The sequence below is a fragment of the Piliocolobus tephrosceles genome, chromosome 10 (assembly GCF_002776525.5).
Source record: "Piliocolobus tephrosceles isolate RC106 chromosome 10, ASM277652v3, whole genome shotgun sequence".
In the NCBI taxonomy this organism is placed as follows: Eukaryota; Metazoa; Chordata; class Mammalia; order Primates; family Cercopithecidae; genus Piliocolobus; species Piliocolobus tephrosceles.
In genome coordinates, this window is record NC_045443.1 from 106,269,345 (window position 1) to 106,288,492 (window position 19,148).

General features: G+C 45.9%; 1 protein-coding gene across 1 annotated transcript in view; it reads right to left on the reverse strand.

Moving 5' to 3' along the window:
* The window catches only part of CORO1C (coronin 1C), an 87,395-nt gene extending 86,161 nt beyond the window's left edge, over positions 1 to 1,234 (reverse strand). The window contains exon 1 of the mRNA XM_023198195.2: positions 1,087 to 1,234. The gene's annotated coding sequence lies outside the window, so the exon portion shown is untranslated. The remainder of the gene's footprint in view (positions 1 to 1,086) is intronic.
* Between the last annotated feature and the right edge of the window lie 17,914 nt (positions 1,235 to 19,148).

A 19,148-nucleotide genomic window follows, 5' to 3' on the forward strand; every position in this document is an offset into this window, starting at 1 on the left:
GAATTCTTTGAACACTCCCAAAAAAGGATGGCAGGGCCAGCGCCTCCCTCCAAGAGGAAGCCCCTTTCTTCTCGGCTCTCACCGCAGCCTGCCACTTCCCCCCACACATTCAAATCATTTGAGAGACGGAGAGCTGGGGAGCGTGCGCCGGTGGGGACAGGCGGGAGAGCTCGGTTTCTGTATTCCCACCCTCCACGTCTGACCTCATCCTCAGTCATTTCGGCGCAGCGGGGCCCCACCTGCACCTCGCTCCTTTTTACTGCGTCCCTCGACAGCTGCCCCGCTATTAGGGGAACACACCTCTGAATCACCCAGTTCACTAGGACGACAGCCTTCCTGCTTCGTTCCTCCCCTCCCAACCCCCAGCCAGTCCCAGCCCTCTGCTCCCTTGGCCAGGCTCAGCCTCTTCCCAAGCCGCCCCCACCCACATTACTCCAGCTCCAGCCCTGCCCCGCCCTGCCTGACCCCCAGCCGAGATCTACAGGGCCCAGAGCTGGCCTCGCACCCAAAGCCAGGAAACCCGCAGGCCAGGCGGCCACCCTCGCCCCTCCCGACGCAGGGCCCAGCTCGCCCCGGCCCCACGTGAGCCCAGCCCCTGCCCGCCCCCACCCACTCGCTCCCTGGGGCGGCCCAAACCCAGTCCCCAGGCCTAGAGCCCCAGGGCTCTGCGCCTCACCCGGAACAGCCCTTCCCTCCCAGCACCTCGCCCAAGCAGGCGATCCCTGACCCCTAAAAGCCTTCCCTGGGCAGCCGCGTCCCACCTCGGCCCGCGGCTCCGCACCCGGCCAGGAGCGTTCCGGACCTCGAAAGCCTCCTCCCCACAGGGACCCTGCTTCACGCTTCCCACGCCACCTGGTTCGGTCCCCAACTCCGATTCCCCGAGCCGCCGACAGCAGCCCCCAGCCTAATCCCTTGCACCCTAGCCCGTGAACCCGCGCCCCGCACGCCCACCCAGCCCTGTCCTCTCCACCCAGCCCTGCCCCTCGCCCAGCCGGCTCCTGTCAGCCCGCGCAGGCACATGCTTAGAGGACAGGTCCGCCCGCCCGACTCGCTCACAGGCTGCCCCGTCGGGCGCGCGCCGCTCACCCGGGCCGAGGTGCCTCAGGCGCCGCCGCCGAAGTCCCTGCTGCAAAGCAGGGCGAAGCCTCCAACCGCTGCCGCCTCCCGCCTGGCACTGAGCGCTGTGCGGGGGAGGGGCGCGGGCAGCCGCCCCCGCCCCCGCCACCGCGTGTAGGCCCCGCCCCCACACCGCGCGGGGCCCAACCAGGGCTGCCGGGCTGCGGTTCGCCACGCCCATTTCCGGGAGGGGAAGCCCGCTTCCCACCCCACGTTCCACGCCTCGCTACGCCCCCTCTGGTCGTGCCGAGGGATGCAGACGGTGCCCAAGCGCACGCCCAGCTCTCCAGTCATCTGAGTGGCCAGAGGGCCACGCCCACAGGCGCCTCTGAGCCACGCCCACTGCTCCTTAGACCCCGGAGCGGGGTTCTTAGAGCCCCGCTCACTGACCCCCTAGGCTCTGCAAGGCCACGTCCCCTAGCTCCTCAAAGATTCCCCCAGAATCCCTTAATACAGGAACATTAGCTCCTCTGAGCCCCGCGCACTGCCTATCCAAGTCCTTAAACCAGCCTCCTAGTTCCCTAAGTCCGGCTGCCCTCCCACTGCTTCAGAACTCGCCCAGCGGCCTCACAAAGCCCCGCCCCGTCTTCCAGAACCCCGCCCAAGGACTGCAACCCTATTCCTAGGATCTCAAGCCCCGCCCACTGCCCGATCTCAACGTTTAAACCTCAAGCCCCGCCCCGAATTCGCGAATCCACGCCTCTGGCCCCCGAGGCTCCGCCCAGGCTCCGTCACACCCTCTCACCACCTCCCCTGAGGACTGCCGAAGTTCCAGCCCTCCCTGAACCGTCCATTGTCACATTCCTAGTGCAGGGTGTCCGCCCCTGGGCTGGGCCACACCCACGTAACATCAAAGAGGGCCCGTGATTGACCCCATTTCGCAGGTGAGGGAATGGAAACTTCAGGGTTCCTCCCTTCCTTTCCCTGGCCAGAGTCCCTTAATAACTCGGCGGCCCGGGCCTGAAAGTTGGAGCACGGGAATTTGAGCCTCTGCTCTGCCGCCGTCAGACTGTGTGACCTGGCATAGTTCTCTTACCTCTCTGGGCCTGAGTTCCCTAATCTTTAGCATGAAGAAATTGTCCTGTTAATAGCCAAAATCCCTTTCTGAAATACTAAGCTCTGAAATACCGAGATTTGAGAAGACAGAGCCTGGGGAACCGAATTGACTGAGGGGTAGGGCTACTTGCTTCCCAAAGCAAGACATCTTTGCCATTCACAGGGTTTTTTTTTTATTTTAAGCGTCGGCCTCAGAAACGTGTGTTATTTAAATCAAGCTCGACCTGAACTAAGACAGCTATCACAGCAAATTCTCTCTAAGGGTCAGTTTCTTTATCTGTAAAATGGGGATAATAACAGCCCCTCCCTCACAGGGTTCCATGAGATCATATTAGCAGCCATGATCATGGCATTACTTTTTGCCATTAAAAGGGATGGCAAACACCGCGATTACGTTTGCACCAGGATAATAGTAATATGCTTAGAAGGGTTCCTGGCTTGTGGTAAACCCTCGACAGTCCCTGTTGCTGCTACTGCTGGGACTCAAGAAAATGAAAGGGTGGGTTTTATTTTGCCTTCAAGCAGCCACTCCTAATAAGAGGAATTCAGCACCCTTCCTGCAGCAAGATTTGCCACTCACTTTATTTAAATGAGATAAACGTGATAAAACACCTACTGCAGTGCCTGCCATATGGTGAGGCTCAAAAACAATTCACTTGTTTTTGTTTGTTTGAGACAGACTCTTGCTCTGTCGCTCAGGCTGGAGTGCAGTGGGGCGGTCCACGGCTCACTGCAGCATGGACCCGGGCTCAACCTCCCACGTAGCTGAGACTACAGGCACGTGCCACCATGCCCAGTTAAATTTTTGACATTTTTTTGTAGAGATGAGGTCCTGCTATGTTGCCCAGGCTGGCCTCAAACTCCTGAGCTCAAGAGATCCTCCCACCTCGGCCTCCCAAAGTGTTGGGATTACAGGCATGAGCCACTGCGCCCACAATTCAATAGTTTTGAACAATAAAAGTTGATTTTTTTAAATTCACTAGTTAATAAATTAAACAGGGGCATTGATAGCAGTGAGTTCTAAGTGCTTTGGGGAAAATGAACATTGGTAAAGTACTTTGAGTTCTAACTGGAAACCACCGAGTAAGCTGGCTTATTCTTTGGAAACAGATTATTGCTAACATTTATCCATCACTTACACATGCTAGGCCCTATCTGAGTGCTTTACATGCAGAATCTTCTGAAATTGCTCAACAATCCTATGGCCACAGAAATAATTCTTTTTTTTTTTTTCTTTTTGAGATGGGGTCTCACTCTTTTGCCCAGGCTGAAAGCAGTGGCTCCATCTGGTTCACTGCAGCCTCAAACTACCAGGCTCAAGCAATCCTTCCACCTCAGCCTCCCGAGTAGCTAAAACTACAGGTGCACACCACCTTGCTCACTAATATTTTTACTTTTTGTACAGATGGGGTCTTGTTTTGTTGCCCAGGCTAGTCTTAAATTCCTAGGCTCAAGATATCCTCCCACTTTGGCCTCCCAAAGTGTTGGAATTACAAGCGTGAGCACCACACCCAACCCAGAAGGGATTTCTAATCCCCACCCATAAAGGTGAAGAAACTGAGACTCAGAGAAGTTAAATTCCTTGTCCAAGTCACATGGCTTGAAGCACGTAGAACCCACATCCATCTAAATGCAGAGCCTGCACTCTTAGCCAGTTAGTCATTACACTAAACTGCCTCTGTGGCAGCAGGACAGAACAGAAAAACCATGGACTTTGGATTCTGGCTGGTTTAGGTTTAAATTCAGGTTCCACCTGTTACTCATTGTGTGACATTCAGCAAGTCACTTCCCCTCTCTGAGCCGTATTCTCCTTGCCTATATATCACCGGGATCATGTAAGTGCTTCAGGAAGTGGTTTTGAATATTCAGGAGTTTAGATTTAATGAATTAGGACATGGCACAGCACCCAACACAGTGCCCAGCACAAAGCAGGTGTTTTAAAACACGTTGATGTTTAAAAATCACAGGGTTCCAGCCAGGAGTAGCGGCTCACACCTGTAATCCCAGCACTTGGGAGGCTGAGGCAGGCAGATTGCTTGAGGTCAGGAGTTCGAGACCAGCCTGACCAACATGATGAAACCCCCGTCTCTACTAAAAATACAAAAATTAGCCAGGCATGGTGGCACACGCCTGTAATCCCAACTATTCAGGAGGCTGAGGCAGAAGAATTGCTTGAACTCGAGTTTGGAGGTGGAGGTTGCAGTGAGCCTAGATAGCCACTGCACTCCAGCCTGGGCGAGAATAGGACTCTGAAAAAAAAAAAAAAAAAAAGAAGTAAATAAAAATAAAAATTAAAAAATATTGGGGTTCCATGAGATCATAGATAAATGATGAAATTAGAAGTGATGGGCTGGGCGCAGTGGATCACGCCTGTAATCCCAGCACTTTGGGAGGCCGAGGCAGGCGGATCACGAGGTCAGGAGATAGAGACCATCCTGGCTAACATGGTGAAACCCCATCTCTACTAAAAATACAAAAAATTTAGCCGAGCATGGTGGCGGGCGCCTGTGGTCCCAGCTACTCGGGAGGCTGAGGCAGGAGAATGGTGTGAACCCGGGAAGGCAGAGCTTGCAGTGAGCTGAGATCGTGCCACTGCACTCCAGTTTGGGCGACTGAGCGAGACTCCACCTCAAAAAAAAAAAAAAAGAGAAATTAGAAGTGATGAAATGATAATAATGAAATTAGAAGAATTCCCCCCACCAGATGATACCGCTAGAAAGCAGCCATGGAATATACTACAAAAGATCCCAAGGCCTTCATCTTCTGACTGCCTCTTTCAGTTCCTAGTTTTAGCCCTGCATTTGAGGAGGTAATTCTTGCACAGGAAGCACCCAATGCCAGAAGCAACGCCACTTCACTCTCACTCCATACCTACCCTAAATGTGGTCAGCTGAGACCTGCTAATTCCAGAAACAGGAAAACTGCATAACTCTGCTGGGAGAAAACCCCATCATCTCATTGTTCTTGAACCTAGAGCAATTGCTTTGTGGGCCTGAAAGAAACTGTGGCTCTGTCCAAGCTGGCCCTAAAGGGAGGGATCCAGGTCCAGGGGAGATGCTGGATTTAAGAGTTTTTTCCTGCTCTCAAAAGCTGGTGATTTCTAAAGTGGCCTAAGACAGGTGCTAGATGGAGAGGAATTTAATGATCAGGAAAAATAAGAATGATTCCAGGCCTGGCGCGGTGGCTCAAGCCTGTAATCCCAGCACTTTGGGAGGCCGAGACGGGCGGATCACGAGGTCAGGAGATCGAGACCATCCTGGCTAACACGGTGAAACCCCGTCTCTACTAAAAATTAGCCGGGTGACGTGGCGGCGCCTGTAGTCCCAGCTACTCGGGAGGCTGAGGCAGGAGAATGGCGTAAACCCGGGAGGCGGAGCTTGCAGTGAGCTGAGATCCGGCCACTGCACTCCAGCCTGGGCGACAGAGCGAGACTCCGTCTCAAAAAAAAAAGAATGATTCCAGACTCCACATGATATAGATGCCAGCTCATGTATGAAGAGGAAAGAATTGTGGGCCCAGCATCCAGAGGCTCCTTAGCAAATCGTTTTTCTATTTTTTCTGATACCAAATGGGGACATTTGTTTTAGGTTGCTAGGGCAACCTAGAAGCTCAGTGAATTACCCTGTGGAAGCATTAACAAATAATAATATTATTAATTAAATGAGACTGGAAGTCCCTAGAGTAATCTCAGTAGACAAGACTCCTAATTGAGTGATAGAAGACAACAAAACTTGAAAAGCACTAAAATTCACTCGACATTGATAAATCTTCATTCCAACTACTTTGGATACTTCTTTCTGCAAAATAGAAACTGGAAAAGTACTGAATGATTAACCAGCTACAGACAAATGCCTTTTCTTAAATTAAAATTAAAATTTTGAGATAATTGCCGATTCACATACAAGTGTAAGAAAAAATACAAAGAGGCCGGGAGTGGTGGCATGTGCCTGTAATGCCAGCTACTTGGGAGGCTGAGGCACAAGAATCATTTCAACCCAGGAGGTAGAGGTTGCAGTGAGCCAAGACCATGACACTGCATTCCAGCCTAGGTGACACAGCGAGACTCTGTCTCATTAAAAAAAAAAAAAGAGAGAGAGATCATGTGTGGGCCAGGTACAGTGGCTCATGCCTGTTATCCTAGCAGTTTGGGAGGCCAAGGCAAGTGGATCGCTTGAGCTCAGAAGTTTGAGACTACTCTGGGCAACATAGTGAAACCTCACCTCTACAAAGAATTTAGTGAAAAATAACCAAAAAAAAAAAAAAAAAAGAGAGAGAGAGAGATCCTTTGAGATAGTTTCCCCCAGTACCTTTGAGATAGTTTCCCCCAGCGGTAACATCTTGCAAAACTATGGTACATTGTAATCTGGATATTGACATTGATACAGCCAAGATAGAAAATATTTCCATCACCACAAGGATACCTCATGTTGCTCTTTGATAGCCACACCCACTTCCACCTTCCGTTCATCCCCTCCTTAAGCCCTGGCAACCACTCATCTGTTTTACATTTCTATAATTTTGTCATTTCAAGAATGTCATGTAAGTGGAATCATATAGTATGTAACCTTGGGGAATTGACTCTTCACTCTGCATAAATCTCTGGAGATGCATCCAGGTTGTTGCATGTGTGAGTAGTTTGTTCCTTTATTGCTGAGTAGTATTCCATGGTACAGATGCAACACGGTTTAAATATTCACCCATTGAAGGACATATTGTTTGACCTATTCACCCATTGAAGGACACAGGATGGAGCTATTATGAATAAAGCTGGTATAAATGTTATAAACATTCATGTACAGCTTTTTGTGTGAACATACGTCTTCATTTCTCTGTGAAAAATTCCCAGGAGTCCAATTGCTGTGTTATATGGTAGTCGTATGTTCGGTATTTTAAGAAACTGCCAAACTGTTCCCAGAATGGTTGACCCATTTTACATCCCCACCCACCAGCAATCTATGAGGGATCCAGTGTCTTTGCATCTTTGTCAGCATTTGGTGTTGCCACTATTTTTTACTTTAGCCATTCTGATAGGTATAGAGTAATACCTCATTGTGGTTTTAATTTGCATTTTCCTGTTGGCTAATAATGTTCGAAATCTTTTCATGTTCTTATTTGCTATTTATTTATTTATTTATTTTTAAAATATTATTATTATTATTATTATTATTATTGAGACAGAGTCTTGCTCTGTCACCCAGGCTGGAGTGCAGTGATGTAATCTCAGCTCACTGCAATCTCTGCCTCTCAGGTTCAAGTGATTCTCCTGCCTCAGCCTCCCGAGTAGCTGAGATTACAAGCACCCGCCACCATGCCCAGCTAATTTTTGTATTTTTAGTAGAGATGGGGTTTTACCATGTTGGCCAGGCTAGTCTTGAACTTCTAACCTCAAGCAATACACCTGCCTTGGCCTCCCAAAGTGCTGAGATTACAGGTGTGAGCCACCGTACCTGGCTCTTATTTGCTATTTAAATGTCTCTTCATTTCTTTCTAATTTTCTTTTCTTCGTTTTTTTTTTTTTTGACAGGATCTCACTCTATCACCCAGGCTAAAGTACAGTGGCCTGATCATATCTCACTGCAGCCTTGAACTCCTGGGCTCAAGTGATTCTTCTGCCTCAGCTTCCCCCGTAGCTGGGACTACAGGCACACACCACCACATTGGTTAATTTTTAAATTATATTTTGTAGAGACGGGGGGTCTCATTATATTGCCAAGACTGATCTCAAACTCCGGGCTAAGCAATCCCCCTGCCTTGGCTTTCCAAAGTGCTGGGATTACAGGCATGAGCCATTGCACCCCACCAATAGCACTATATTTTTTATTACAATGTTCATGAGTTCATGACTAGTACATTGGAATACAACTAGTTTTTCTATGTTTACCTTATATCCCGGGGCCTTGTTGAACCCACCTATTAGTTCTACAAAGTGTTTTATAGATTCCTTGGGATTTCCTATAGAAACAATCATGTCACCTGAAAATAGAAATGATTTTAATTTTTTTCTTTCCAATCTGCATGTTGCTTGTGCCCATTTCTTGCCTTATTGCACTGGCTAGCACCTCCAGCACTGTGCTGAATAAGGAGTGAAAGCAAATGTCTCTGCCTTGTTCTTGACTTCTGGCAGGAAGCATTCAGTCTTTCATCATTAAGCATAATATCAGCTGCAGATTTTGTGTGTGTGTATGTAGATGCTCTTTATCAAATTGAGGAAGTTGGCTGGTCCGAAAGTAGTAAGTTATCTCAATGGATTTTTTACAGTCAGTTACAGATCAAACCCCATGTACTACTCTTCCCCCTCCCCCTACTTCTCACTACTGCACTTGATTATTCTTTAAAAAAAAAAATCAAGGAAGTTCCCCTTCATTCCTATTTTGAAGAGATTTTTTAATCATGAATACCTGTACTACACTGAATGATATATGATTTTTCATCTTTAGCCTGCTAATACGGTGCATTACATTGATTTTTGACTACCAAGCCAGCCTTGCATCCCTGGAATAAATCCCACTTGGTAAAGGTAGACAATTCTTTTTACAGATTGCTGAATTCTGTTTGCTAATTTATTGTTAAGCATTTTTGTTTCTTTTTTTTCTTTTCTTTTCAGACAAGGTCTCACTCTGTTGCCCGTGCTGGTGTGCAGTGGCACAATTTCGGCTCACTGCAGCCTAGACCTCCCAGGCTCAGGTGATCCACCCACCTCAGCCCCCTGGGCAGCTGTAATTACAGGCATGCCACCACATTCGGTTAATTTTTGTATATTTTGTAGAAATGGGTTTTTGCCATGTTGCCCAAGTTGGTCTCCAACTCCTGGGCTCAAGTGATCCTCCCACTTCAGTATCCCAAAGTACCAGAATTACAGGCATAAGCCACCATGCTCAACTGCATTTTTGTTTCTATACCCATGTGAGATATCAATCTGTAGTTCTACCTTTTTTTTTTTTTTTTTTCTTTTTTGAGATGGAGTCTTGCTCTGTCTCCTAGGCTGAAGTACAGTGGTGTCATTTCGGCTCACTGCAACCTCCACCTCCCAGGTTCAAGCAATTCTCCTGCCTCAGCCTCCTGAGTAGCTGGGATGATAGGCATGTGCCACCAAACCCGGCTAACTTTTCTGGTTTTTTTGTTTGTTTGTTTGAGACAGAGTCTTGCTCCGTCGCCCAGGCTGGAGTGCAGCAGTGCAATCTCGGCTCACTGTAAGCTCCGCCTCCCAGGTTCACGCCATTCTCCTGCCTCAACCTGCCGAGTAGCTGGGACTATAGGTGCCTGCCACCATGCCCAGCTAATTTTTGTATTTTCCGAGGTTTCACCATATTGGCCAGACTGGTCTCAAACTCCTGACCTTGTGACCTCAGCCTCTCAAAGTGCTGGGATTACAGGCATGAGCCACCACGCCCGGCCCAGTAGTTCCACCTTTTTGTAAAACTCTGGTTTTAACATCGGAGTTAACACTTGCTTAGTAAAATGAGTTGGAATATGTTTCCTTCTCTTCTATTTTCTGGAAGAGATTTTGTAGGTAAGTGTTAATTCTTTAAATGTTTGGTAAACTTCTCTAGGGAAACCATTTCAACCTAGAGATTCCTCTTTGGGGATCTGTTACATTACAAATTCAATTTCCTTAATAGTTACAGGGCTAAACTGTCTATTCCATAGTGGGTGAATTATGGTAGTTTTTGTTTTTGAAAGAATTGGTCTATTTCACTCAAGTTATTAAGTTTGATGTCTGCAGTAACAGCAGTGATAGCTCCTCTTTCATTCCTGATACTGAAAATTTGTGTCTTTTGTTTTTGTTTTTTTTTTTTTTTGAGCCAGAGTCTCGCTCTATAACCCAGGCTGGAATGCAGTGGCGCAATCTTGGCTCACTGCAACCTCCGCCTCCCAGTTCAAGTAATTCTCTGCCTCAGCCTCCCGAGTAGCTGGGATTACAGGCACCTGCCACCATGCCCAGCTAATTTTTGTATTTTTAGTAGAGACAGGGGTTTCACCATCTTGGCCAGGCTGGTCTTGAACTCCTGACCTCATGATCCACCTGCCTCTGGCCTCTGAAACTGCTGGGATTACAGGTGTGAGCCACCGCGCCCAGCCAATTTGTGTCTTCTTTGACTTTCTTGGTTAGTATTAGCAGAGAAATGTCAATTTTACTGAAACTTTTCAAGGACTAGTTTTTGTTTCATTGAGTTTTCTCTATTGTTTTCTTGCTTTCCATTTCATTGATTCGTGCTCTTTATTATTTCCTTCCTTCTGTTTGCTTTGGGTTTATTTTGCTCCCCTTGTCCTATGTTCTTTAAGTGGAAGTTTAGATGATTGATATGGGACTTTTATTTTCTTTCTTTCTTTTTTTTAAATGGAGTCTCGCTCTGTCACCCAGGCTGGAGTGCACAGGCATAATCTTAGCTCACTGCAACCTCTGCCTCCCAGGTTCAAATAATTCTCCTGCCTCAACCTCCCAAGTAGCTGGGATTATAGGCTTGCTGCACCACCACGCCCAGCTAATTTTCGTATTTTTAGTAGAGACGGGGTTTCACCATGTTGGTCAGGCTGGTCTTGAACTCCTAACTTCAAGTGATCCACCCTCCTCAGCCTCCCAAAGTCCTGGGATTACAGGTGTAAGCCACCCTGCCTGGCCTGATGTAGAACTTTTTAAACATATGTATGTAGTGCTATGAAGTGCCCTCTCAGCCCTTGTTAACTGTGTGCCACAAATTTTGATATGTTATATTGTCACTTTCATTCAGTTTAATGTGTGTCTTAATTTCCTTTGCAACTTTCTCTTTGAGACCTGGGTTATTTATAAGTGTGTTGTTTAGTTTGCAAGTGTTTGGAGATTATCTGTTATCTTTCTGTTCTTGGTTTCTAATTTGATTCCTTTGTGATTGAAGAATACACTGTGTGTGATTTTAATTCTTTTACATTTGTTGACATTTGTTTATGGTCTAGGATATGGTCTATCATGGTATACGTTCTATGGGCATCTGAAAATACTGTGTACTCTGCTGCTATTTAGGGGAATGTCCTGTATATGTTGATCAGATCCCATTGGTTGATGATGTTGAGTTCTTCTATATTCTTGCTGATTTTCTGTCAAGTTGTTCTATCAGTTATTGAGAGAAGAGTATTGAAATCTTAAACTATAGGGCCAGGCGTGATGGCACACACCTGTAATACCAGCACTTTTGGAGGCCAAAGTGGGTAGATCACTTGAGGTCAGGAGTTCGAGACCAGCGTGGCCAACGTGATAAAATTAGCCAGGTGTGGTGGCAGGCACCTGTAATCTCAGCTACTCGGGAGGCTGAGGGAGGAGAATTGCTTGAATCCAGGAGATGGTGATTGCAGTGAGCTGAGATCCAGCCTGGGTGACAAAGCAAGGCCATGTCTTAAAAAAGAAAGAAAGAAAGAAAGAAAAACTACAGTGACGGATCTGTCTATTTCTCTTTTTTAATTCTATTAGTTTTTGCCTCACATATTCTGCAGCTCTGTTGTTTAGTGCATACACGTTTAGAATTGTTAGGACTACTTGGTGGGTTGCCCTTTTGTCATTACACGACGTCCTTCTCGCTCTCTCAGTTTTCTTTGCTCTGAAGTATACTTTATCTAATACTAACATAGCCATTCCTGCAATCTTTTGATTAATGTTTGCCTGATATATTTTTTTCCCATTCTTTTACTTTCTTTTTTTTTTTTTTTTTGGAGAAGGAGTCTTGCTCTGTCACCAGGCTGGAATACAGTGGTGCGATCTCGGCTCTCTGCAGCCCCCGCATCCTGGGTTCAAGCAATTCTCCTGCCTCAGCCTCCCAAGTAGCTGGGACAACAGGCACATGCCACCACGCCCAGCTAATGTTGGTATTTTTAGTAGAGACAGGGTTTCACCATGTTGGCCAGGATGGTCTCCATCTCTTGACCTCATGATCCACCCACCTCGACCTCCCAAAGTGCTGGGATTACAGGCGTGAGCCACTACACTTGGCCACCATCCTTTTACTTTCAACCCACTTGTATATTTGAAGTGAGTTTCCTGTGGACAACATGTAGTTGGTTCATGCTTTTTCAGTCTACTCTGCCAAGTTCTGTCTTTTTTTTTTTGACAGAGTCTTACTCTGTTGCCCAGGCTGAGTGCAATGGCATGATCTCTGCTCATTGCAACCTCTGCCTCCCACGTTGAAGCAATTCTCCTGCCTCAGCCTCCACATGCCACCACAGGCACATGACATCCCAATCGGCTAATTTTTGTATTTTTAGTTAAGACGGGTTTTGTGATGTTGGCCAGGCTGGTCTCAAACTCCTGACCTCAGGTGATCCACCCACCTCGGCCTCCCAAAGTGCTGGGATTACAGGCGTGAGCCACCACACCCAGCAATAAGTTCTGTCTTTAATTAGTGTGTTTAGACCCTTTACATTTAAGGTAATTATTGATATATTAGAGCTTAAGTCTGCTGTTTTATTTTGTGCTTGTGCTTGTTGTCTCTATTTTTCATTTCTCTGTTTCCTTTTTACTGCTTTCCTGAGGGATTTTTAGAGTTTCTTTTGATCTATCTATAGTGTTTTTGAGTGTATCTCTTTGTATAGCACTTTGAGGAGTTGTTCTAGGTACCATATTATAGATGGATGGATAGATATATATATAGGTAGATATCCACAAAAAATAGAAGATATAAGAAGGAACCAAATGGAAGTTTTAGAACTGAAAAATATAGTAACAAACTAAAGAATCCAATGGGTAGACTCAATAACAGAGGAGAGGGGGCAGAGGAAAAAATCAATGAACTTGAAGACAACTATAGGAATTACCCAATCTGAAAACAATAGAGAGAAAATAGACTTTGGTCTCCAAAAAAAAGATAAAATAGACTTCATGTAGGTCTATGAAGTCCTTTCTCACCCCTTGTTTAGCTGTATGACACAAATTTTGATATGTTGTATTATCACTTTCATTCAGTTTAATTTTTTTTTTTTTTTTTAGTTTCCTTTGAAACTTTCTCTTTGAGACATGGGTTATTTATAAGAGTGTTGTTTAGTTTCCAAGCGTTTGGAGATTATTCTGTTATCTTTCAAAAAGCTATACAGAACCTCAGGGACCTTGGGACTATAACAAAAGACTTAGCATTCATGACATCAGAATTTCAGGCAGGAGAAAGAGGGTGGGGCTGAAAAAGTACTTGAAGAAATAATGGCCAAACACTTTCCGAATTTGGAATAAAGATTCCAAAAATCTACAGAAGCTAAACAAAACTCAAACAGGATAAACCCACAGAAGCTCATGCCAACACACATCATAATCAAACTTCTGAAAACTAAAGACAAAGAAAAAAATCTTGAAAGTAGTGAGAGAGCAACTATACCCTACCTAAAGTAGAAAATCAATTTGAATGACAGTAGGTTTCTTATCAGAAACCAAGGATCTCAGAAGACAGTGGCACCGCTTCTTTTCTGTTTTCTTTTTTTTTTTTAAGATAGGGTCTTGCTCTGTCTCCCAAGCTGGAATGCAGTGACATGATCATAGCTCACTGCAACCTTGACTTCCTGGGTTCAAGTAATCCTTCTGCCTTAGCCTCCCAAGTAGCTGGGACTACAGGCATGCACAATCACACCCCACTAATTTTTAAATTTTTTGTAGAGACAGGGTCTTGCTATGTTACCTAGGCTGGTCTCAAACTCCTGGCCTCCACCCTCTACCTTCCAAAGTGCTGGGATAATAGGCATGAGCCACTACGTCCAGCCAGGACAGCATTTTTTAAGTGCTGAAAGAAAGAACCATCAACCCAGAATACAATATCCAGTGAAAATATTCTTCACTAGTGAAGAGGAAATCAAGACATTCTCACATGAAGGAAAAGTAAGAGAATTTGTCACCAGTAGACCTTCCCTAAAAGAATGGAAAGAGAGGCCGAGGGCATTGGCTCACGCCTGTAATCCTAGCACTTTGGGAGGCCAAGGCCGGTGGATCACAAAGTCAGGAGTCGGAGACCAGCTTGGCCAATACGGTGAAACCCCGTCTCTACTAAAAACATAAAAATTAGCTGGGCATGGTGGCGTGTGCCTGTAATCTCAGCTACTTGGGAGGCTGAGGCAGGAGAATAACTTGAACCTGAGAGGCAGAGGTGTGGTGAGCTGAGATTGCACCACTGCACTCCAGCCTGGACAACAGAGCAAGACTCTGCCAAAAAAAAAAAGAATGGAAGGAGGAAGTTCTCTAAACAGAAAGGAAATGATAGAAGAAGGAACCTTGGAGCATTAGGAGGGAAGAAAGAACATGGTCATCTGAAGTGTGAGTAAATACAGACTTTCCTTCCCTTCCTGAGTTTTCTAAGTTATGACTGATGGTTAGAGTAAAAATTATAACATGGTTCTAAATGTATGTAGAGGAAATATTTAAGACAATTGTATTACAAACAGAAGTGTGTAAGAAAACATAAGGGAGATAACTCTATACTTGAACTGGTAAAATGATAACACCAGTAGTCTATGAAGATAGATAGATGATTGATACATAGATAGATAGATAGATAGATAGATAGATAGATAGATAGATAGATACATAGAGAGAGAGAATAAACATCAGATCTGATTCTGATGACTTTCTACTTTTTTACGTTTGTTTCAGTCATGTTTGCAACTGGTTGCTGAAGCATTTCTCTGATTGCTTTAAAAACATTGTCAGCTAATTCTAACATCTCTATCATCTTTGCTTTGGCATCCATTGATTGTCTTGTTTCATTCAGTTTCAGATCTTCCTGGTTCTCTGTATGAGTTATTTTCAATCAAAACCTGGACATTTTAGGTATTATGTTATGAAACTCTGGATATCATTTAAATTTTTCTTTTTTTGAGATGCAGTCTTGCTCTGTCACTCAGGCCAGAGTGCAGTGGCATGATCATAGCTCGCTGTAATCTTGAACTCCTGGGCTCAAGGGATCCTCCTATAAGCCTCCTGAGTAGCTAGGACTACAGGTACCACCACACCTGGCTTTTAAAAAAAAATTTTTTTTTTTTTTGAGATGGAGTCTTGCTCTGTCACCCAAGCTGGAGTGCAATGGTATGATCTCAGCTCACCGTAACCTCCACCTCCCAGGTTCCAGTGATTCACCTGCCTCAACCTCCTGAGTAGCTGGGATTACAGGCACGCATCACCACGCCCAGCTTATTTTTGTATTTTTAGTAGAGACTGGGTTTTCCCACGTTGGCCAGGCTGGTCTCGAACTCCTGACCTCAGGTGATCTGCCCGCCTTGGCCTCCCAAAGTGCTGGGATTATAGGCGTGAGCCACTGCGCCTGGTCTAAAAAATTTTTTTATAGAGACAGGGTCTCGTTATGTTGCCCAGGCCGGTCTCAAACTCCTGGCCTCAAGCAATCTTCCCATCTTGGCCTCCCATACATCTTCCATCCATTTTATATGGTGCTACTTGACACCACTATAGTGGAGTGGGGGGCAGGAATTCCTCCCCATTAATGCCAGGAGGGGTGGAAGTTCCCCAGTCAGCCTCTGATGAAAGCTGATGGGCTGGGTGGGAGGACTTCTCTTATTTCTGGGTGGAAGTGGGATTTCTGGTTCCCTACCTGCTCTGCTGATACCTTCCTGGCTGGAAGAGGTAGAAGTGCCTCACTAGTGTTCCCCATGTGTCTTCCTTTGACACTATGGGAAGGTGTTCTCAGGCAGTGGTAACAATCCCGATACTCCTTGCTGCCTCCCCTGACAGCAACTGATAGGGGAGAGGGAGCAGCACATCGTTACTGTCAGATGGGAGTGGAAATGCACACTCCTCATGTGATGACCACTGGCACCACAGGGAGAGGCCTCATGACCACCTGGTGCGAATGGAAGCCCCACTCCCTACTCTGCCTTCTCTGATGCCACCTCATGGCATTGTGGGAGCATCCATGAGGAAATGCAGGTTGCACACTTGGCTCAGGGCCCACCATAGGCTGGGCGCTGAGTCCATGCATGGTAGCCATGATGGTTTGAGCTAATGCCAGAAGCCCTGGTATGATGACCAGTCCTGCCATTTCCTGGCTTTGTGATCTTGGTCAAGTTATGCCACCTCTTTGAGTCTCTGTTTCCTCATCTCTTCAGTGGAGAGAAATGATGCTCATCTGAGATATATGGAGATTATGTCTGTGAGAGCACCTGCCACTGATCCTTAACACAGATAAATACTACAGTCGAGCTGGTACTTATTAGGCATTTACTGCCCACCAGGCCAGTAATACCAACTTCCCAGGCATTAACTCAATGAAATGGCTTTTTTAATCCCCATTTTACAGAGGAAGAAACTGAGGCTCAGAGAGCTAAAGCCTCTTGCTCATGGCCACACTACTGGCCCCACTGCACTGAGTCTACTTCTTGATAGGGTGTGCCACATTCTCCATGTCTAAGAATAAGAGGAACCACTACAAGCTTAAGAAGATCTGATTCACCAGAGAAAACCTCTGGCTCAGGGATCTGCACAGCTCCTACTCTGATTAAATATAAAAAATCAGCCAGGCGGTCGGGCGCAGTGGCTCACGCCTGTAATCCCAGCCCTTTGGGAGGCCTAGGCAGGCGGATCATGAGGTCAAGAAATCAAGACCATCCTAGCCAACATGGTGAAACCCCGTCTCTACTAAAAATACAAAAAAAAAAAAAAAAAATTAGCTGGGCGTGGTGGCGCACGCCTGCAATCCTAGCTACCCAGTAGGCTGAGGCAGGAGAATCGCTTGAACCCAGCAGGTGGAGGTTGCAGTGAGCCAAGACTGCGCCACTGCACTCCAGCCTGAAGACAGAGCAAGACTCCATCTCAAAAAAAAAAAAAAAAAAAAAAAAAATCGGCCAGGCAAGGTGGCTCACACCTGTAATCCTAGCACTTTGGGAGGATCACTTGAACCCAGGAGTTTGAGACCAGCCTGGACAATATAGTGAGACCCCATCTCTAACAAAAAAATACATAAAATAGAAACATAAGATGTTAATACAGAGGAAACTGGGTATGGGGGTATATGGAAACCCTGTACTATTTTGCAACTTTTCTGTAAATCAAAGTCTATCCTAAAATAAAACTTTCCTTAAAAATACAGTGCCTGACAGCAACTCAGGAGGCTGAGGCAAGATAATTGCTTGAACCCAGGAGGCGGAGGTTGCAGTGAGCCAAGATCACGCCATTGCACTCCAGCCTTGGTGACAAGAGTGAAACTTCATCTCAAAAAAGAAAAAAAAGAAAAAAGAAAAATACAGTGTCTGGGCTGGGTACAGTGGCTCATGCCTGTAATCCCAGCACTTTGGGAGGCTGAGGTGGGAGGATCACTTGAGCCCTTTGCAATATATCTTTGCAGCTCTTTTCATCAAGAGACAAAATCTGTTTCCCAGTGCTTGAATCTCGACTGGCCTTCTAAATTGCTTTGGCCAATAGGATGCAACAGAAATAACTGTCCTGGCATTTCTAGGCTTAGGCCTCAAGAGATCTTGAACACTTCCACTTGCTCCCCTGGAACCCTGATGCTGCCATGTTTGAACAAGCCCAGGCAACCTTACTGGAAGAAGAGAAGCATCAACTCCAACACATGAGTGAGGTTATTCTAGACCAGCCAACCCCCATCAACCACAAACATAAGCAAGACCTGCAGAGACCCACTGAGCCCAATCCAAATCAACCAAACCTCCCAGCCTGCTTTCAACTTGTGAATAAATAATAAATACTTATTATTTCAAGTCACTGAATTTGGGGGAGGTTTGTTACACAGTGAGAGCTACCTGATACAAACCCGAAGATATCAGAAAAGGTGTTCTATTTAGACCCAATAATTTCACTCCAGAAATGTATCCTAAAGTAATTCTCATGATCACATACGCAGATAGAGTCAATTCTCATTATTCATGGTACTTTTTCTACAAAGTCACCAAGAACACTGAATTACCAAATACTAAACCATTGCTCCTAGGGGAAATACATGGTCAGGGGCCTGCAAGCTTTCGGTAACAACATTTTAGTCAACCAATCAGTATATAACCTATTTTTATGCGTGTTTCTGTTTAAAGACACCCCCCACTTTTTAAATTTTTTGACAGGGTCTCACTCTGTCGCCCAGGCTGGAATGCGGTGGAGCAATCATGGCTCACTGCAGCCTCAACCTCTCCCAGTTCAAGTGATCCTCCCACCTCAACCTCCTGAGTAGCCTGGACTATAGGCATGCACCACCGTGCCCTGCTAGTTCTGTTTTTGGTAGAGACGGGGTTTTGCCACATTGCCTAGGCTGGTCTTAAACTCCTGGGCTCAAGTGATCCTCTCACCTTTATCTCCCAAAATCCTAGGATTACAGGCATGAGCCACCACGCCTGGCCATATAAAGTATTGTTGATTAATATATATTGTGGAGCCGGGCACGATGGCTCACATCTGTAATCCCAGCACTTTGGGAGGCCGAGATGGGCAGATCACCTGAGGTTGGGAGTTCAAGACCAGTCTGACCAACATGGAGAAACCCCGTCTCTGCTAAAAATTAGCTGGGCTTGGTGGCACACGCCTATAATCCCAGTTACTCAGGAGGCTAAGGCAAGAGAATTGCTTGAACCCGGGAGGCAGAGGTTGCGGTGAGCTGAGATCATGTGATTACACTCCAGCCTGGGCAACAAGAGGGAAACTCCATCTCAAAAAAAAAAAAAAAATATATATATATATATATCTTCGATTCATTCACATCAAACTCACAGCCGATACCATAATACCTCATGTTTGAATGAAGTGTATCTAACACATGTATTTTCCCCATAAGGCACATTGCAGCCTTCTTGTGCTTAGGGATACTAGATAGACAGTACTTTAGCACTATACTTGGGGATCATTTTAAACAGAAAAGTCATACCAAAAAAGCACACAAACGTTAAATATGTGGCAGTAAACATACTATGAAAATGTATGCCACAGTCTGAAAGTTTGTGTTCCACCCAAATTCATACACTGAAATCCTCAACCAGCCAGGCACGGTGGCTCATGCCTGTAATCCCAGCGCTTTGGGAGA